Here is a 22,806-nt window from a genome sequence, read left to right as displayed (position 1 = left end):
ATGACTTGATGGGGTCCCAGTTTAGTGAGAGTTATACAACACAGAAACAGGTCCTTCAGCCCACCATATACATGCCAACACGTTTACCCATTTGCCTGCATTATGATTGTTTCCTTCTCTGCTTTGCCTATTTATATGCCTTTCAAAATACCTCTTAAATCATAGAAATTGTAGGTGGTAAAAAGGTAACTGTAACATATCTTGTGGATGCATTAATTTTGAGAAATTAAGTGGTCAGAGGAGACTAAAGAGCAGGCTTTGACTAAAAAACACTCAGATACAAAACCATGCATTGAAAGTACTAAACATCCTATACTGCTGAATAATCTAAATTTCAATTTTTTAAAATTCACATCCAAGATGCTGATGCGACTAGGTGAACTAGACTTTCTGCCCCATTCCAAGCACAGAACACACATATTCCCAGAGTTTGGCAAGCAATTAACTATTGTGAATTAACAAATGGAATCCAATTCAAGAAAAACAAAGAAAGGTCTTCAAAAGATGAGAAAGAAGGGAAAACCACAGTGAGGCTGGGGCCTCCATCGGTCAGAGTTGACCAGGAATATTGCACCCTAGCTTCTAGCTATGCAGGCCTGGGCAGTATGATATGGAAAGCAAGCTGTTGCCTACATAGCAAGCTCCCTCCTCTCTACACAACTGACGAACCCAAAGGAATGGCAAAAACCGATACAGTTTGCAACCAGCAGCATTGCAGGAATTGCCAGTCAGCATTAAACTCAGTGTAGGACTGCCTTGGGGACTCCAGCTCCGGATTTTTCTATCAGTTACTCCCGAAACCTTCCTCATGAGTGGGTGTCACCACAAGGCAATGGAGGTTTGAGATAAGAGTTTTCCTTCTGTTAGATGAGCTGCCAATCATGGCTGATGTGCCCCATCTGCCTGAAGCGACTGGTTTTAAGGAGACAGTAACCTGCCTTTGCCAGCTGGTAGTGCTGCAGTACAAAATGTCATCATGCTGGTTACAGTATGTCTCCTTAGGTTTTAGAAACCAACTACAACTTCTGATTAATCAATGAAGGCAGGGGTTAATAGCATGCCTGTAGCAAAAAGTAGAGAATTTCTTGTTAAGGGAATTATTGTTTTCAAACATCATTGTGCTACTGATGTTTTCTAAATTCCATTTTAAATCAGCTTCAATTTCACCACAAGGATTAGCAAACATGAATTCACTTGCATCGAATAAAGGTATAAAGGCATGCAACAGAGCTGTCATGATGAGAAATGGTGATACACCAGAACACCATGACCTGGCTGAATACACCTTGAGATTTACATGCAACTTGTAAATCTAATGCAACTGAAATATAAATGAATTCTTCAAACCATATTTTATAGCAGTCTGATATACTATCTTATACAGGTAACATAAATTTAATGTTTATCAACAAATGTCAAATGAAATATGGCCACTATTAGTAAAACAGATATACCTGTCACTGCAATTATTCAAATGATCAAGCTGTTTCGTGATGTAGTAATTTTAGTTAATCATACCCTCTCACAGCCCTGGGTTTCTCGGAAAGGATTCTGAATTGACCAAGTAACATAAAGCTATAGCAGAATCTTGATCTTAAATGCAAACATTTATCCCTTTGAACACAAGGACGTTCAGAATTTCAACAGTTATCTAAATGCAGAGGACCAGCACTTGCCGATATATTCTAGATACCACTGCTAGTGCACTTCATATGGTGTGGAGCCCTCATTTTTGAAGTTCTGAAGCACTTATATGGGGTAGGGGGAAGAGATCTATTTACATGAACCCTGTTATACTGTTGTAAGGAATAGCACTAAAAGCAAGTTGAGTCACATTTTATTAAATTATTGTATTTGCAGCGATGTTTTCAAGTAATGAAAAGTATTTTAACATTATTAGGTGATCTTTAACTTGGATAATTAGTAACTAGAACTTTATCTTTAATTTCTAATAATTTTCAAACGAATCTGATTGTCTGAGGATACGTCACAGGTATCTCGCCAACTCTATGTCAAGGCCCATTTGTTAAATGATACTGCTTAAAGCATTGTTGGTTGGGATTAAGATTCCCTCTGCCAGCAAGTTCCACCTTCCAGGTTTGAATTAGGATAAGTGAGGGGAATGAGAGATCAATGCAGCAAGTACAGCAAATTCTGTACCAATATCTTTAAAACTGCAACTAAAAATGTTGTTTTTCTTAATTCAAACCTAAGTAAACACAGACAACTTGGAAATGGCCCAATAAGTGTAGATATGTTGGACAATGGCAATCTGTAAACACAAGGCAGCCTTGACATTCAATGGCACTTATCCTTGACATTCAACGGCATTACAATCACTGAGCCCCCATCATCATATTCCTATAGGTTCACCACTGACCAGAAACTGATCTGGATCAGACATAAATACCATAGCTAAAGGAAAAGGTCAGAGACCTGCTATCCTTTAGCAAGGGACGCCTCCTGATAACCCAATGCCTTTCCATCATTTATGAGGTCAGTTACATGACAGAATACTCAACTCCATCGCATCCACATTGGCTATCAAGTACCCATCTACATTAAAATCTTATTGAATAAAACTTGGCCCTTACCCTGCTAAGTGCCTTGCTGATTCAAGTGTTTGTTTGGAAATTTTGTAAAGACCATAAAACTCTGCTTTAACCATCCCCTCAGCAGTTCATTCCATGCTCCAATATTTAAATACAGTGACATGCAAAAGTTTGGGCACCCCTGGTCAAAATTTCTGTTATTGTGAATAGTTAAGCGAGTAGAAAATGAGCTGATCTCCAAAAGTCATAAAGTTAAAGATGAAACATTCTTTTCAACATTTTAAGCAAGATGAGTGTATTATTTTTGTTTTGTACAATTTTAAGAGTGAAAAAAGAAAAGGAGCACCATGCAAAGGTTTGGGCACCCCAAGAGATTTGAGCTCTCCGATAACTTTTACCAAGGTCTCAGACCTTAAATAGCTTGTTAGGGTTATGGCTTGTTCACGGTCATTGTTAGGAAAGGCCAGGTGATTCAAATTTCAAAGCTTTATAAATACCCTGACTCCTCAAACCTTGTCCCAACAATCAGCAGCCATGGGCTCCTCTAAGCAGCTGCCTAGCACTCTGAAAATTAAAATAAATGATGCCCACAAAGCAGGAGAAGGCTATAAGAAGATAGCAAAGCGTTTTCAGGTAGCCGTTTCCTCAGTTCGTAATGTAATCAAGAAATGGGAGTTAACAGGAACGGTGGAGATCAAGTTCAGGTCTGGAAGACCAAGAAATCTTTCCCAGGGAACTGCTCGTAGGACTGGTAGAAAGGCAAATCAAAATCCCTGTTTGACTGCAAAACGCCTTCAGGAAGATTTAGCAGACTCTGGAGTGGTGGTGCACTATTCTACTGTGCAGCAACACCTGCACAAATATGACATTCATGGAAGAGTCATCAGAAGAAAACCTTTCCTGCGTCCTCACCACAAAATTCAGTGTCAGAAGTTTGCAAGGAAACATCTAAAAAAGCCTGATGCATTATGGAAACAAGTCCTGTGGACTGATGAAGTTAAAATAGAACTTTCTGGCCGCAATGAGCAGAGGTATGTTTGGAGAAAAAAGGATGCAGAATTTCATGAAAAGAACACCTCTCCAACTGTTAAGCATGGGGGCAGATTGATCATGCTTTGGGCTTGTGTTGCAGCCAGTGGCACGGGGAATATTTCATTGGCAGAGGGAAGAAAGAATTAAATTAAATACCAGCATATTCTGGAAGCAAACATCACACAGTCTGTAAAAAAGCTGAAGGTGAAAAGAGGATGGCTTCTAAAACAGGATAATGATCCCAAACACACCTCAAAATCCACAATGAACTACTCAAGAGGTGTAAGCTGAAGGTTTTGCCATGGTCCTCACAGTCTCCCGACCTAAACATCATCGAAAATCTGTGGATAAACCTCAAAAGAGCAGTGCATGCAAGATGGCCCAAGAATCTCACAGAACTAGAAGAATGGGCGAAAATCCCCCAAGCAGGAATTGAAAGATTCTTAGCTGGCTACAGAAAGCGTTTACAAAATGTGATACTTGCCAAAGGGGGTTGTTACTAAGTACTGACCAGGCAGGGTGCCCAAACTTTTGCTTTGGGTCCTTTTCCTTTTTCGTCATTTTGAAACTGTAAAAGATGGAAATAAAAAAGTAATCTTGCCTAAAATATTAAAGAAATGTGTCATCTTTAACTTCACACCTTTTGGAAATCTGGTCATCTTTTACTCGCTTAGCTGTTCACAGTAACAGAAATTTTGACCAGGTGTGCCCAAACTTTTACATGCCACTGTATTTGTTAATTGAGATACAGCAAGGAAAGGGCCCCTCCGGCCCTTTGAGCCACACTGGGCAGCAATCCCCCGATTTAATCTGAGACTAATTACACCCAGAACAATTTATAATGACCTATTAGTTTATCAACCGGTACATCCTTTGACTGTGGGAGGAAACCAGAGCTCCCGGAGCAAACCCAAGCAGTCACGGGGAGAACATAAACCTCCTTACAGTCAGCAGCGGAAATTGAACCAGGGTTACAGGGAGAACATAAACCTCCTTACAGTCAGCAGCGGGAATTGAACCAGAGTTACAGGGAGAACATAAACCTCCTTACAGTCAGCAGCGGGAATTGAACCAGAGTTACAGGGAGAACATAAACCTCCTTACAGTCTTTCTTTCTTTCTTTTTAAATCTTTTTATTGAGTAAGTATACAAAAAAGGTAAGCCATATAAACATTAATACAATGTTAAAGTATAATAAAATTCCAAAAGATAACAATACCAAAAAGAAAATACTACAAACAATGTAATTTAAGCATAAGAAACCAAGATAACATAATAGTATACTAAATTTTATATATATCAATGGAAAAAAAAGAAAAAAAAAACCCCCAAAAAAAAACCCACCGTGCAGCTAACTAAAAGCAAGGCAAAGCAATGGGCTAACTTGAAACCAAACAGAGTTAAACTTAAAATCACGTCCTCAATCCCGACCTCCATTAAAACAGTGAAAAAAAAACAAGAAGGGTAAATATTACATTAAATGAAAATATCGAATAAAAGGTCCCCAAATCTGTTCAAATTTAAATGAAGAATCATAAAGGTTACTTCTAATTTTCTCCAAATTCAAACATAAAATCGTCTGAGAAAACCAAAAAAAGGTAGTTGGAGCATTAAGCTCTTTCCAATGTTGTAAAATACATCTTTTCGCCATTAAAGTAAGAAATGCAATCATTCTACGGGCTGAAGGGGAAAGATTACTAGAAATTTTAGGTAGTCCAAAGATAGCAGTAATAGGGTGAGGAGAGATATCTATATTTAATACCTTAGAAATAATATTGAAAATATCTCTCCAAAAAGTTTCCAAAGTAGGGCAAGACCAAAACATATGAGTTAAAGAGGCTATCTGCCCCGAACATCTATCACAGAAAGGATTAATATGCGAGTAAAAACGCGCTAACTTATCTTTGGACATATGTGCTCTATGAACCACTTTAAATTGAATTAGGGAATGTTTAGCACAAATAGAGGAAGTATTAACTAATTGTAAAATCTGCCCCCAATCATCCACAGAAATGGTAAGCCCCAATTCCTGTTCCCAATCTACCCTAATCTTATCAAATGGAGCTTTCCTAAGTTTCATAATAATATTATAAATCATAGCCGATGCACCTTTCTGACATGGATTAAGGTTAATTATCGAATCTAAAATATATATAGGAGGAAGCATTGGAAAGGAAGAAAGTATAGTACTTAGGAAATTTCTAACTTGTAAATATCTAAAAAAATGTATTCTTGATAAGTTATATTTATTAGATAATTGTTCAAAAGACATAAGGGAACCATCTAAAAATAAATCCAAAAACCGTAAAATACCCTTAGTCTTCCAAGTTTGAAAAGCGCGATCCGTAAAAGAGGGAGGAAAAAATATGTTACCTAAAATAGGAATCGCTAACCCGAATTGATTAAGATCAAAAAATTTTCTGAATTGAAACCAAATGCGCAAAGCATATTTAACTATCGGATTAGAGACCTGCTTAAGGCGTTTCGAATCAAAAGGAAGAGAGGAACCTAAAATAGAACCAAGTGTATAACCCTGAACAGATTGTAATTCCAATGCTACCCATTTAGGAATAGATAGTATGTCCCGGTCAAGTAACCAAAATTTCATATGTCGAATATTAATAGCCCAATAATAAAATCTAAAGTTAGGTAATGCTAAACCTCCATCTCTCTTAGCTTTCTGTAAATGTATTTTACCCAGTCTCGGATTCTTATTCTGCCAAATAAATGAAGAAATTTTAGAGTCAACTTTATCAAAAAAAGATTTAGGAACGAAAATTGGTAATGCCTGAAACACATATAAAAATTTTGGCAAAAAAAACATCTTAACTGCATTAATACGACCAATCAAAGTTAAATATAAGGGAAACCATTTAGATGAAAGTTGAGTAATATGGTCTATTAATGGTAAAAAGTTAGTCTTAAATAAATCTTTATGTTTACAAGTAATTTTAATCCCAAGATATGAAAAGTAATTATTAATCAATTTAAATGGAAATTTATAATATAAGGGAAGATGTTTATTAATCGGAAAAAGTTCACTCTTACTAAGATTTAATTTATAACCTGAGAAAAGACCAAATTGTGCTAATAACTCTAAAACAGCAGGAATGGATCTCTCAGGATTAGAAATATATAAAAGTAAATCATCAGCATAGAGTGATAATTTATGGGACTTTAATCCCCGAGTTATCCCAGTAATATTTGAAGATTCTCGAATAGCAATTGCAAGAGGTTCTAATGCAATATCAAATAATAGGGGACTAAGAGGACAGCCTTGTCGAGTACCACGAAAGAGAAGAAAAAAAGGTGAGTTTAAAGAGTTAGTACGAACCGAGGCTACAGGGGAGTGATATAACAGTTTAATCCAGGATATAAATTTCAAGCTAAAATTAAACATTTCAAGCACCTTAAATAAATAAGGCCATTCTACTCTATCAAAAGCTTTCTCGGCATCTAAAGAAATAACACACTCAGGAACATTTTGTGAGGGAGTATAAACGATATTTAACAATGTACGAATATTATAAAAAAAGTAACGACCTTTAATAAAACCCGTTTGGTCTTCCGAAATAATAGAAGGAAGTACTTTTTCTAGTCTATTTGCTAATAACTTAGAAAAAACTTTAGAATCAACATTTAATAAAGATATTGGTCTATAAGATGCACATTGAGCAGGGTCTTTATCCTTCTTTAGTATTAAAGAAATTGATGCTCTATTAAAAGATTCCGGAAGTTTACCAAGTTTCAAAGAAGCCTCAAAAACCTTATAGAGCCAAGGAATCAATAAAGAAGCAAAACATTTATAAAATTCAACGGTAAACCCATCAGGGCCAGGAGCTTTCCCCAGATTCATAGAAAAAATAACATTCTTAATCTCATCCATTGTAATGGAAGTATCTAATAAAGAAGACATATCCTGTGAAATCTGAGGGAAGTCTAACTTATCTAAAAAATCATTCATATATTTAGAATCTCGAGGAGACTCTGATTGATATAAAGAAGAATAAAAATCACAAAAGGTTTGATTAATCCCCACATGATCCAATATCAATCGATCATTTTGGTTATAAATCTGATTGATTTGAGATTTAACATAATTAGATTTCAATTGATTAGCCAGCAGCTTGCCAATTTTATCACTGTGAACATAAAAATCACTTCTTGTTTTCTTTAATTGGTTTACAATCGAGGACGAGAGTAGTAAACTGTGTTCCATTTGAAGTTCAGTTCTTTGTTTGTATAGCTCCTCAGAAGGAGCCATAACATATTTCTTATCAATTTCTTTAATCTTGTCCACAATTGCCATCTCCTCCTGCTTCTGTTTCTTCCTCAAAGCAACGGAATACGAAATAATCTGACCCCGAATATAGGCTTTAAAAGTGTCCCAAAGAGTGTTAACCGAAATATCTTCTGTATGGTTAATTGTAAAAAAAAGCTCAATCTGTTCATTCATAAAATTAACAAAGTCCGAGTCCTGAAGCAACAGCGAATTAAAACGCCATTGTCTATTGTTTGGTATATTGGCCATAATTTTAATAGAAAGCTTAAGTGGAGCATGATCCGAAATGGTTATAGAATCATAATCACATTTAATCACTGAAGGAATGAGACGAGAATCAATGAAAAAATAATCAATTCTTGAATAGGAATGATGAACATGTGAAAAGAAGGAAAAATCTTTTTCCTGAGGATGCAGAAAACGCCAAATGTCCGTCGACCCAGAATCAGAAAGGAAAAAATTAATCAAATTTGCAGATTTATTAGGTAAAGTCCGTAAAGGAGCCGAACGGTCCAAAGCTGGAGATAAACAGGTATTAAGATCTCCGCCCCAAATCAATGAAAACTCGTTCAAATTCGGAAACTGATCAAACAATGATTTATAAAATTCCGGACAATCCATATTAGGAGCATAAACATTAACCAAAACTACTTTTTTATTAAATAGTAAACCACTAACCAATAAAAATCTACCATTCGGATCAGAGATAATATCCTGTTGTATAAAAGTAACTGAGGAATCTATAAAAATAGAGACGCCTCGAATCTTAGCATTGGAGTTCGAATGAAATTGTTGTCCCTTCCAGAATTTGAAAAAACGTAGTCTGTCCCCCCTCCGTACATGGGTCTCTTGTAAAAATAAAATTTGTGCTTTAAGTCTCCGGAACACTTTAAAAACTTTTTTCCTTTTAATAGGATGATTAAGACCATTAGTATTCCAGGAGACAAAATTAATAATAGACTCCATAAATCCTAAAGTCAACCCACAACAAGGAGGATTGACAATAGGCGCGACCCACAAACCCGGAGAGGAAACAGAACATACAAAAGATACCGGGGAATACCAGTACTTCAATAATGTATATAGCCCAAAGAGAAACAAACTAAAACGTGAAGCCCCTCCCACCACCCCCACCCCAAGACCCCAAGGCAAAATCTAAAGCAGACCCGCCAGAAAGAAGCAAGCGCTAAAACTACCCCCATGACTTCCGGTATACGCTCCCTAAAAAAAAGGTATAAATATGAAAAGGATCAGCTAATTGTAAAACAGTAAAAAAATAAGTAAAAAAAAGTTAGCTCAATTAAAATACACACAGAACAGAACAAAAGCCGGAAAATATATATTAAAAAAAACCCACAATAAACCTCAAACTCATGAATAGACACAGCAACAAAAAAAATAGGATTATTAACATAAAGTGATTATAAAAAGCAAAACAGAATAAAATTTTTTTAAAAACTACAAAATTTAAGGCCGCACAGGAAATACGTAAGATGACAAAAGGGAAGTAACCACCCAGAATCCCCTGGGAAAAGAAAGAAATGACGCAGTTAAAAAGAAAGTTTAGCAGCCATATTAAGAAATCAAAAGTAAACTTTTCTGCCCAAATAGGGCACAGAAAAGTTAAAACCAACCAATTCACAGCCTCCGATCAACGGAGATAATTAAAAAAAGGCAATTAAGATGTTGAAGATGAAAGTTGATCCAGATAACTCTGGGCATCCGATGGAGAATCAAAAAAACGAAGGGCTCCATCTAACATGCGAATCCTTAGACGTGCAGGGTACAGCAGCGCTGGTCTTAAATCCATCTTATAGAATTCCGACATCACGGATCTGTAACGGACCCGTTGGTCCCAGATTGGTTTACTGAAATCTTCCACGAATCGGAACTTAAGATCCGAAAAATCAGTGAAACCTTTAGATCGAGCGAATCGAAACAGTCTCTCCTTGTCTTGAAAATAATGAAAACGTAAAATAACATGCCTAGGTCTATCTGACCTAGACGAGTATGATGGGATTCTGTGAACACGATCCAGTAGCGGTGGTTGGTCAGGAAATACAGTAGGGAATGCATCTTTTAAAAGTTGAGAGAAATATTTCATGGGGTTGTTGGCTTCAACAGCTTCCCTCACGCCAATCATTCGTAAATTCTGCCGTCGCATTCTAGATTCCAAGTCAGAGTTTTTAAAAGTCAAAAAGTCAAGTTTCTTCTTCATTACATTAATTGTTTCTTCGATTTTCCCCATCTTAAGCTCACTTTGTTGCGCGGATTTTTGAAGATCAGATATAGCCGACTGATGTTCCGCAATACATGTTTGCATCTTATCAATTAAATCGGCAATTTTCTGGAAATTAGTTGAGATTTCCGTATGAATCAGGTCTTTAACAGAGCCTGCAATTTCCGTACGAATCATCTCCCTAACAGAGGTTGAAATTTCCCTCTGAATTAACTCCGATATCGCTTTCAAAGTCACCGGTGATTCAGTCGGGGGGAGATCCGTAGCTTTCGGTTTAACCGGAGGTTTACCATCCTTGCCGTTTTTCCCGTTCTTAGACATAGCAGATCTAAGTATCATCCAATTGTCAGAGAATTCAGTTTAATTCAAAGTATTGTAAAAATTGATGCCTTAATGGTTAATTAAAGTATAGCTGACCATAGAGAAAAAAAACTCAGAGGTAATGGAGCGAGTCAAGAACGCGACTTCACTCCATGAGCGCTACCGGAAGTCCCCCTCCTTACAGTCAGCAGCAGGAATTGAACCCAGTTTTCCTGTACTGTAGAGCATTGTGCTAACCACTATGCTACTGTGCCACCCCAATATAGAACAGCACAGCACTGGCCTTTTATATGTTGGTGAGACCCGACGCAGACTGGGAGACCGCTTTGCTGAACATCTACGCTCTGTCCGCCAGAGAAAGCAGGATCTCCCAGTGGCCACACATTTTAATTCCACATCCCATTCCCATTCTGACATGTCTATCCACGGCCTCCTCTACTGTAAAGATGAAGCCACACTCAGGTTGGAGGAACAACACCTTATATTCCGTATGGGTAGCCTCCAACCTGATGGCATGAACATTGACTTCTCTAACTTCCGCTAGGCCCCACCTCCCCCTCGTAACCCATCTGTTACTCTTTTTTATGCACACATTCTTTCTCTCACTCTCCTTTTTCTCCCTCTGTCCCTCTGAATATACCTCTTGCCCATCCTCTGGGTCACTCCCCCCCCCCGTCTTTCTTCCCGGACCTCCTGTCCCATGATCCTCTCGTATCCCCTTCTGCCTATCACCTGTCCAGCTCTCGGCTCCATCCCTCCCCCTCCTGTCTTCTCCTATCATTTTGCATCTCCCCCTCCCCCTCCAGCTTTCAAATCCCTTACTCACTCTTCCTTCAGTTAGTCCTGACGAAGGGTCTCGGCCTGAAACGTCGACTGCACCTCTTCCTACAGATGCTGCCTGGCCTGCTGCGTTCACCAGCAACTTTGATGTATGCAGCACTGGAACAAGCTCTTTGGCCCACAATGACCCTCCAACCACCCTCTGAGTAAAATAAAATATATCCTCTAAAATATATAAACATGTTACTGCTTACCTTAAACCTATAAACTTTAGTTTTGACACCACTGCTGTGGAGAAACGTTTCCAAATGACTGTCATATCTATGCCCCTTCATCACTTTGTGTACCTGTTTCAGATCCCCTTCACCATTTCTGTATCCTTTTTAAGACTCTGGTTATATTGTCTCAGTAACATCACTGTATACTTCCCTTCTCTCAGAAAGACAACTTGTCAATTTAATGGAAAACAAATGAAACAGAAAATGCTTGAAGAACTAACAAGTATCATCTGAGAAAAGAGAAGACAGTCAATGTTTTGGTTGAATTTATTTTCCTGTCCATACAGATCCTTTCATTCCATGGAGGTCAATCCTGACAACCCTATTTATGTAGGGTCTTTTGGAAATCAATATACAGATATACCACAATAACCATGTTTCTCTCATCAACCCTCTCTGTTACTTTATGAAAAACCCTATCAACCCAGTCAGATGCTACTTGCCTTTAAAGATCCTTGCTGTTTTTTTTCTCATCAATCCACACTTGTCCAAGTGACAATTAATTCTGTCCCTGTTGCTTCCAGAATCTTCCCAACAACCAAGATTAAACTGCATGGTCTGTTTTTTGGAGGATATAGGGCTTGCAATATCCTGGGCCACAGCCCACCCTAAAATCTTTTGATGTTTGAAAAATTATAATTGGGGGCTCGATAATTTCTTCCCTTGCTCCCTTCAGCAATCTAGGGCCCATCCCTTGTTACTAGGGTTTTTATGTGCAGGTAGACTTTTTAGTATTCTTTATCTACCTCCGCTACATTTTCTTTTGCCAATTTTCCAGCAACATCCTCTTCGCTAATGAAGACTGATGTAAGGAACTCATTATCATCTTAGCTATGCCCTCTGCTTCCAAGGATGAATTTCCATTTTGGTCTCTGATCAACACACATTATCACTTTCCTAGTTTCCATTCATACGCCTACAGAATATTTTTGGATATGTTTTCTGTCAGTCTTTTCTCATGCTTGCTTTGTCTTTCTTATTTTGTTTTTTGCTTCCCCTCTGAACTTTTGCAATCATTTTTTATTTATTCATTTTCAGGATCTGCCCTTCCTTAATTATCCCCGAGCATGATAATGAAGCCCCTTCTGGACCTACTGGAATTTTCTGGTGGAAAGCACTCCCACAGTGCAGCAGATGAGGGTGTGCCAGGATTCAGACTCAGTGACGATGAAGGAACACTGATCTATTTCCAGGTTAGGATGTTTTGTAACTTGGAGGGATACAAGTAGGTTTTGGTGTTCCAATGTACCTAAAAGCCTAGCTTTCGTTGGTGAGAGAAGCTACAGGTTTGGTTCTCAGTTACCATCACACATCTGGTCATTTACAATTTTACAGTCTCTCAGAAGTCTGTTAATTTGTGTTTTTTTTTGTAATTCTGTTTATTTTCTTGGTTACCTGGGAAGCTATACCTCTAGTTTCCCCAATGTACCCAGAGAGTAGCTGAAATATTGCCACTTAAAGGAACCCAATGTTCAATTACAATTTTCCCAAACTTTGATATCAAGTTACACGGGCCAAAGTAAAACCATTCTCGTCTCTTGAAAGCAGTCCTTCTACAAATAATTATTTTTACCTTGGAGTGGTCAATGTCCTTTACTACAGATACTCTTAAGGTTTTCCTTGGCACCTGTGATGGAGACCTCAAATCCATTCATCACCCGAGATAACATGGAAATGTGTTCTATAAACATATTTAAACACTGCTATAAATACTACTAAAATTATACAGAACTATAAAAATTAAAATCATATTTTACACTTGCTATTACAATTTTGGAAGACAAGGTTATATATGTGTTGTAGGAAACAATGTGTGTATTTCTGGGAATGATGCATATAAAAATGTAGCCAGTGGCCTTTTATTTCAACTGATTAGGGGAAACATGCAGGGTATTCTCAAAGGATCAACTTCAATATTTCTAGTGGGTTCAGGTTCATGCTTCTAGGGAGAAAAAAAATCAATAATATAATTAGCGAGCACTGACAATAAAAGAAGCAAGTATTTCACATAAATGATTGAATATCTGTAGTGAGGACTGTTGAATTTTGTCAATTTCTTCTAACATTTTAATTTGTTAGAACACTATGCAGCTCCTTTAATTTTGGACATTTAAGCCATGTTATCTGTCATTATATTAGACAAAATATTTAAAGTAAAGCTTTGGTTTCTACATAAAGAACTACATCTATCTCTACCCTTGCCTTGGACACAATTGTGCTGTTGGTAAAAGCAGTCATGAAGTATTAATAAGCATGCCATTTATCAGGAAATTTTGATGGTAGTTGTGTCAGGAGAAAAAAGGTTTTCCATCAAATGAGAACTCTGCAACCAACCTGCGTGGTATAAGCCCTTTTACTTTGACTGGCATGTCAGTACATTTTAAACATTTTGCTAACACTCAGAATTAACTTACATCATTATGAACAATATAATTCATGAGGTGCATGGATTACAAAGAGAGAAAGATTATAAATCAGTAATTTCATCAAGGTAACTCAAATAAAGCTCAGAAGCCCCAAATGATATTAACACTCAGAAACACACACAAAATGCTGGAGGAACTCAGCAGCCAGGCAGCATCTACAGAAGAGAGTACACAGTTGACGTTTCAGGCCAAGACCCTTAATCAGGACCCTTCATGAGTGAAAACCATGTGTGGTTTTCACTTTTGCAAACGCTGATTGTAATCAGACTTGATCATCCACGTGTGTAACATTAATGTTTCAGGACTTGAGGTTTGACGGTATGTCATAATGGATAAATGTATCACCAAAAACCCAATTATGCCATCCAACAAAGTACAACATTTTTAGGGATTTATTTCAATAAAGAAAGAAGAATAGTCATTCAACTGATTATGAAGATTTCATTAGTCAGGATGTTAAATAGCACAAAACAGCAAAGGTTTCCTCTAAAAGTAATTACTAGTTTCCCAGATTACGCTCAAACTTACACAGTTTAGTGGCTAAGAACGATCAATGCAATTACAAAATCCAGGAAGTAGCTACAATAAAATTTAAGAAATGAATTTACTCAGAATCAATTCTACCTAGTTTACCAGCAAGAACAGTACAGCAGAAATCCTTGACAGTATACCCTGCAAGATTAACAAAAAAAAGGAGCATTTTTTGGAAAAGGTATTTTTCCACATTTACTGCCTTCTCCTATATAGAGAAAATTGAACTATCATCTTGAACTACTGCAAGTCATGCATTAAAGGCACTCAGAGTTACAGATTAAAAAAGTAATATAGCATGGAACAGGCCTTCGGTTTAATTCAGCCATGTTAACATGACCAATATAAGCTTGTAGCATTTGATCAAATTTGGCCTGTAAGCTTCTCCTGTGCAAAATAGAGTACATATTAGTTTTGATATTACCAAATGGATTACAAGGTCATTTCAGAGTTAAAATTGTTGAGTGTCATGTAGATAAGGATATATAGGGATAAGAGAGATACAGCATGAAAGCAATCCCTTTGGGCTATCAGACTAACCATCAGCCATCTAATTGCACTAATCGTACACTATTTTAATTTTTGTAACATTCACATCAACTCCCTCCAAATTCTACCACTCTCCTACACACTTAAGGGCGATTAACAACCCATATATGTTTGGGATGTGGGAGGTAACATAAGAAATAGGAACAGCAGTTGGCCATCTGGCCCACCATTCAATAAGATCATGGCTGATCTGGCGATGGACTCAGCTCCACCTACCTGCCTTTTCCCCATAACCTTTAATTCCCCCACTATGCAAAAATCTATCCAACCTCATCATAAATATATTTACTGAGGTAGCCTCCACTGCTTCATTGGGCAGAGAATTCCACAGAATCACCACTCCCTGGGAAAAGCACTTCCTCGTCATCTCCATCCTGAATCTACTCCCCCGAGTCTTGAGGCCAAGTACCCTCATGCTAGTCTCACCTACCAGTGAAAACAACTTTCCTGCCGCTATCTTATCTTTAACTTTCATAATTTTATGTTTCTATAAGATCTCCTCTCATTCTTCTGCATTCCAGCGAGTACAGTCTCAGGCGACTCAATCTCTCCTCATAGCTTAACCCCCTCATCTCTGGAAACAACCTTTTGAACCTCCTCTGCACCACCTCCAAAGCCAGTATACCCTTCCACAAATAAGGAGACCAGAATTGCACACAGTACTCTGGCCTCACCAGTACCCTGTACAGTTGCAGCATAACCTCCCTGCTCTTGAATTCAATCCCTCTAGCAATGAAGTCCAACATTCAATTTGCTATCTTGATAGCCTGTTGCACCCACAAACCAACCTTTTGTGATTCATACACAAGCATTTCCATCCCTCTGCACAGCAGCATGCTGCAATTTTTTTACCATTTAAATAATAATTTGCTGCTTTATTTTTCCTTCCAAAGTGGGTGACCCCGCATTTACCAACATTGTACCTCATCTGCCAGACCCTTGCCCACTCACTTAACCTATCTATATCTCTCTGCAGACTCTCTGTGTCTCCTGTGCAATGTACTTTTCCACTCAATTTAGTGCATCAGCAAACTTAGATACACTACACTCGGTCCCCTCTTCCAGATCATTAATGTAGATCATTAACAGTCGTGGGCCCAACACCGACCTCCACGGCACACCCTTCATCACTGATTGCCAACTACAGTAACACCCATGTATCCCAACACTCTGCTTTCTATTAGCTAACAAATCCTCTATCAATGCTAATACATCATCCCCAACTCTAATCATCCTTATCTAATGGATAAGTCTTTTATGCAACACCTTATCGAATGCCTTCTGGAAATCCAACTAAGTAACGTCCACCTGTTCCCCAATAGCCACTGCGCTCATTATATCCTCAAATAACTCTAGTAAGCTTGTCAAACAGGACTTGCCTTTGCTGAATCCATGCTGCATCTGCCTGATGGATCCATTTCTTTCCAGATGCTTCATTATTTCTTCTTTAATGATAGCTTCAAGCATTTTCCCAATTACAGGTGTTAAAATAACTGGCCTATAATTACCTGCCTTTTGCCTACATCCTTTTTTGAACAGTGGCGTGACATTCGCCTTTTCTAATCCGCCAGAACCCGGCCAAAGTCCAGAGAATTTTGGGTAAATTATCACCAAAGCCTCTACTATAACTTCTGCCATTTCTTTCTGTACCTTGGGATGTATTCCATCAGGACCAGGGGACTTACCGATCTTCAGGCCTATAAATTTGCTCAGCACTACCTCTTTAGTGATAGATATTGATCAAGGTCATCACCTCCCAGCGCATCCATAACATCTCTTCTTGGCATCCTTCGACATGTCCTCCACCATGAAGACCAACACGAAATAGTCATTCAAAGCCTCTGCCATTTTCTCACTATCCAATATCAATTACCCCTTCTTGTCCTCCAAGGGACCTACACTGATTTTCCACTTTATATAATTATAAAAACTTCTACTATCCATTTATATATTTTTGTTAGTTTATTTTCATAATCTAGCTTCCATTTCTTTATCGCTCTCTTAGTGGTTCTTTGTTGCTTTTTAAAGTTTTCCCAATCTTCCAGTTTCCCACTACCCTTGGCGACTTTGTAGACACCAGCTTTTAGTTTGATGCCTTCTGTTATTTCTTTAGTAATCCAAGACTGGCTCTCCTACCCTTACTGTCCTTGCTTTTAACTGGAATATACTTTTGTGGAGTACCGTTAAAAATCTCTTTGAAAGTCTTCCACTGTTCTTCAACTGTCCCACCATATAGCTTGTGTTCCCAGTCTGCACTAGCCAAATCCTCCCTCATTGCACTGTAGTCTTCATTGTTTAGGCAGAATACGCTGGTTTTAGATCAAACTATTGCACCTTCAATTTGTATGAGGAATTCAAATCACCCTTGCCAAGAGGATCTTGTAGTTACAAGATCATTAATTTTACCCGCCTCATTGCACAGGACCAAACCTAAGACAGCACGTTCCCCTGTAGGTTCAGCAACATGCTATTTAAGAAAGCCATCACGGATGCATTCTGTGAAGTCCTCCTCAACCAAGCCTGCCTCGACCAACTTGATTCACCCACCCTATGTACAAGTTAAAGTCCCCCATAACAACTGCTGTTCCATTCTTACATGCCTCAGATATTTCTCTGTTTATTGCCTGCGCCACTGTAATGTTATTATGGGGGCCAATAGACAACTCCCACCAGTGATCTTTTTCCCTTTACTATTTCTAATCTCCACTCGGATGGATTCAACATTCTGCTCCTTAGATCTTGCATGGACTGTCATTATCGCCATGATCTCATCTTTAATTAAGAGCCTTACCCCACCTCCCTTACCTTCCTGCCTATCCTTCCGTATTACCTATGTCTACAGGAAGTCCATGTGGTCACAGAGAAAATATGCAAACTCCACACAGAAGTCCAGATTTAACTTTGGCGTCCAGTCCTCTGAGGCAGCTCTAGTGGCAGCACCACAGTGTCACTATTTTCATGTAGACTAGACTTAGTAAGGAAAATGCATGTTCTTTCCTAAACATCAGTACACCAGATAAGTTGTTACAATGATCAAGTGGTCTCACGGTGATCTTTATAGATAATCAACTTTACTTCCCAAATTAATTTCCCATTTGTAATAACTGGATTGGAAAACATCACTAAATCATAAACCCACTGCCCCCTAGGTTAATAGTTTTGAACTGCAAATGAGAGTTATGTTATCAGATAGGAAAATAAAGTTAAGGCCAACAATCAGCTCAGCCACAATCTTATTGAATGGCAGAGCTCTTTATCTTGTCATTTCATGCTCTCATTAGTTATTGCTATTTATTTATAGTTGAAAGCTCTCTTCTATGCTCCTGCTGTTTCACCGATCCTGTTTACAGTTACTATTCTATAGATCTGCTAAGTATGCCCACAGGAAAGAAAATCTCAGGATTTTATGTGGTGACATGTGCAGTGGCATGCAAAAGTTTGGGCACCCCTGGTCAAAATTTCTGTTACTGTGAGTAGCTAAGCGAATAAAAGATGACCTGATTTCCAAAAGGCATAAAGTTAAAGATGCCACATTTCTTTAATATTTTAAGCAAGATTACTTTTACTTCCATCTTTTACAGTTTCAAAATAACAAAAAAGGAAAAGGGCCCGAAGCAAAAGTTTGAGCACCATGCATGGTCAGTACTTAGTAACACCCCCTTTGGCAAATATCGTAGCTTGTGAATGCTTTCTGTAGCCAGCTAAGAGTCCTTCAATTCTTGTTTGGGGGATTTTCGCCCATTCTTCCTTGCAAAAGGGCAAAAGGCTTCCAGTTCTGTGAGATTCTTGGGCCGTATTGCATGCACTGCTCTTTTGAGGTTTATCCACAGATTTTCAATGATGTTTAGGTCACGGGACTGTGAGGACCATGGCAAAACCTTCAGCTTGCACCTCTTGAGGTAGTTCATTGTGGATTTTGAGGTGTTTAAGATCATTATCCTGTTGTATTAGCCAACCTCTTTTCATCTTCAGCTTTTTTACAGATGGTGTGATGTTTGCTTCCAGAATTTGCTGGTATTTTAATTGAATTCATTATTTCCTCTACAAGTAAATGTTCCCCGTGCCACTGGCTGCAACACAAGCACAAAGCATGATCGATCCACCCCCATGCTTAACAGTTGGAGAGGTGTTCTTTTCATGAAATTCTGCATCCTTTTTTCTCAAAACATACCTTTGCTCATTGCGGCCAAAAAGTTCTATTTTAACTTCATCAGTCCACAGGACTTGTTTCCAAAATGCATCAGGCTTGTTTAGATGTTCCTTTGCAAACTTCTGACGCTGAATTCTGTGGTGAGGATGCAGGAAAGGTTTTCTTCTGATGATTCTTCCATGAATGTCATATTTGTGCAGGTGTCGCTGCACAGTAGAACAGTGCACCACCACTCCAGAGTCTGCTAAATCTTCCTGGAGATCCTTTGCAGTCAAACGGGGGTTTTGATTTGCCTTTCTAGCAATCCTAAAAGCAGTTCTCTTGGAAAGTTTTCTTGGTCTTCCAGACCTCAACTTGACCTCCACCATTCCTGTTAACTGCCATTTCTTAATTACATTACAAACTGAGGAAACGGCTACCTGTAAACGCTTTGCTATCTTCTTATAGCCTTCTCCTGCTTTGTGGGTTTCATTTACTTTAATTTTCAGAGTGCTAGGCAGCTGCTTAGAGGAGCCCATGGCTGCTGATTGTTGGGACAAGGTTTGAGGAGTCAGGGTATTTATAAAGCTTTGAAAATTGCATCACCTGGCCTTTCCTGACGATGACCATAGCCATAACCCTAACAAGTTATTTAAGATCTGAGACCTTGGTCAAAGTCATCTGAGAGCTCAAATCTCTTGGGGTGCCCAAACTTTTGCATGGTGCTCCTTTCCTTTTTTTTCTGCTCTAAAATTGTACAAAACAAAAATAATACACTAATCTCGCTTAAGATGTTGAAAATTATGTTTCATCTTTAATTTTATGACTTTTGGAGATCAGTTCATCTTCTACTCACTTAACTATTCACAATAACAGAAATTTTGACCAGGGGTGACCAAACTTTTGCATGCCGCTGTATGTATATCAGTAGTAAATTTTACCTATTATGTTCTAATATCTAAGAGCATGACATCGATCGTGAACCATGCAATGAATACAATGCTACTCAGAAACAATCAAAAATTCATTAGCAACTGAGCAATAGCAAATTAAGATATTCCAAAAATATAGAATTGTTGTGCAGTTCAAGGAAATACATTTTCATTTCAATAATAATTTCATTTATCTTTGTTATCAGGTAGGAAAACCACACATTGAGCTATATTTGCAGTCAGTAGTGAAACAATAAATTTTCTCAGAATCCACAAAAATTTCAGCAACTGTTTACATGAGAACACAGTAAACAGAAGGAGTAGGTCACACTATCCTTCAACTTCATTCCACCATTCAGCAATATCACAGTTCATCTTCCACCTCAGTGCCATTTTCCAGCAATTTCACCATTACACTTAAAGCCCAAGAATCTATATTTGGAATGAGAATTCAGGGTCATTCGAGACACATAATTGCAAACACTTACCAAAGTTTCATGTGGCCTTTTCCATATTCTTGAGCTATGTCCCTGATCTATTAGGCCCACTCCCCTCCCCCATCGTCTGGACTGAGCAGAAGGTTTCGACCCACTAAGATCCTCCAGCAGTTTAGCTTCTCCTCTGGACAGGTGCTAGTGAATTATGTCAGTGACACCAAAATACTTCTTTGGAACAAGACAGTTAGGACATACAAAGACATAAGAAAGATAAAGCACAGAAGCAGGTCCTTTGGTCCACTAAGTCCATCTGGCTGAAATTCATCCTCTCACTTGTGTACTTTATTAAAACTCACATGCACACGGAAAATGATTAATCTCAAATTAGCTGAATGTGACATTACTACTTAACCAGCTAAATTCTAAATGCTGAAAATTTTGAAATAGTGGCAGACTAAATAATGTTGGGATTCAGCAACACACATCAAAGTTTCTGGTGAATGCAGCAGGTCAGGCAGCATCTCTAGGAAGAGGTACAGTCGATGTTTCAGGTCCAGACCCTTCGTCAGGACTAACTGAAGAAAGAGCTCGAAAGAGATTTGAAAGTGGGAGGATCTTGGGTAGGAGGTAGAAATGGGAAGTGCATGGTGTGGGAACTATAAGGTTGGTAGCAATGGATGGGAGATCCCCTGAGTGGATAAATTCGGTGATGGTGTGGGAGACAATGGCCTGGTGCTCCTTATAGTGGGGTCACGATCGAGGGGTAAATAAGAGGAGGTATCCGCAAGTTGTCGCTGTGCCTCACCAAGGTAGAGGTCAGTACGCCAAACTACAACAGCACCCCCCCTATCGGCGGGTTTAATAGTAAAGTTGGGATTAGTGCAGAGGGAGTGGAGAGCAAAGCGTTCTGAAGGAGTGAGGTTGGAATCGGAACAAGGTGCGGTGAAGTCGAGACGGTTGATGTCCCGTCGGCAGTTAGCAATAAAGAGATCCAGGGCAGGCAGAAGACCAGAGCAGGGTGTCCAATGAAGAGGAGGAGGGTTGAAGATGGGAGAAGGGGTCATCAGTGGGGGTGGAAGAGTCCTTGCCGAAGAAGTAGGCTCGGAGATGGAGGTGGCGGAAGAACGGTTCCGCGTCATGGCGAACATGGAACTCGCTAAGGTGTGTGAGAGATTCAGCACACTGGTCATTGAAATGTGATGAAATAATCAATAAAACCAATGCACTGCTGACTCATACATTTAGAACACAGAACATAAAACTTAGAAATCTATAGTACATTACAGGCCCTTCAGCCCATAATGTTGTGCCGACCATGTAACTTACACTAGAAACTGCCTAGAGTTTCCCTACCACAGAGTCCTCTATTTTTCTAAGCTTCACGTATCTATCTAAGAGTCTCTTAAAAGACACCATTGTACCCGGCTCTACCACTATCGCTGGCAGTGCATTCTACGTACACACCACTTTCTGTGTGAAAAATTTACCCCTGACATCCCCTCTGTACCTACTTCCAATCACCTTAAAACTATGCCCCCTTGTGTTAGGCATTTCTGCCCTGGGAAAAAGCCTCTGGCTATCTGCACGATCAATGCCTCTCTTCATCTTATACACCTCTATCAGGTTACCTCTCAGCCTCCGTTGCTCCAAGGAGAAAAGGCCAAGTTCACTCAACCTATTCTCATAGGGCATGTTCTCTAATCCAGGCAACATCTTTAAATCTCCTCTGCACTCTCTCTACAGTATCCACATCCTTCCGGTAGTGAGGTGACCAGAACTGAACACAGCACTCCAAGTGGGGTCTAACTAAGGTCTTATATAGCTGTAACATTACCTCATGGCTCTTGAACTCAGTCCCACGGGTGATGAATGCCAACACACCGTACGCCTTCTGAAGAACCTGGCAACTTGCACAGCAGCTTTGAGTGTCCTATGGACATGAAACCCAAGATCTCTCTGATCCTCCACACTGCCAACAGTCTTACCATTAATACCATATTCTGTACTATTAATGCTATATTTAGAGGTCTAATATACAAGGAGGGAAGTACTTAAACACAGCTATATAAAGTTCCCGTTTAAATCAAACCTGAAAGAAGGTGATGAGCTCTGGGCTACATTGTTCCTGGAAGCAATGCAGGATAGAATTGCTAGGGATGCACATGGACTCTAAACGATAAATTCAGATTAAAGAAATTTGTTTCTACAAAGTAGAATTGAGAAGGCTCAAGAGCAATTTGATTGTATTTTCAAAGTATGAAGAGGAATTCATTAAAGCAAGACTGAAAGAATCAGATTTAATATCACTGGCATATGTT

At 38.8% G+C, this 22,806-nt stretch overlaps 1 protein-coding gene across 7 annotated transcripts in view; it reads right to left on the bottom strand.

The window, feature by feature from the left end:
- The window catches only part of fars2 (phenylalanyl-tRNA synthetase 2, mitochondrial), a 434,754-nt gene that overhangs the window by 318,423 nt on the left and 93,525 nt on the right, over positions 1-22,806 (bottom strand). The window contains exon 3 of one of the 7 annotated variants that reach the window (XM_063070032.1): positions 13,058-13,165. The exons of 5 other annotated variants lie outside the window; for them this stretch is intronic. The gene's annotated coding sequence lies outside the window, so the exon portion shown is untranslated. Of the gene's footprint in view, positions 1-4,095; positions 4,153-13,057; positions 13,166-22,806 lie in introns of all 7 variants that reach the window. One more of the 7 variants, XM_063070031.1, reaches the window with a different exon arrangement.

Source organism: Mobula hypostoma, chromosome 17 (genome assembly GCF_963921235.1).
Source record: "Mobula hypostoma chromosome 17, sMobHyp1.1, whole genome shotgun sequence".
Lineage (NCBI taxonomy): Eukaryota > Metazoa > Chordata > Chondrichthyes > Myliobatiformes > Myliobatidae > Mobula > Mobula hypostoma.
The sequence above is the reverse complement of the archived record's forward strand: the minus strand, read 5'-3'. Positions and strand labels throughout refer to the sequence as shown.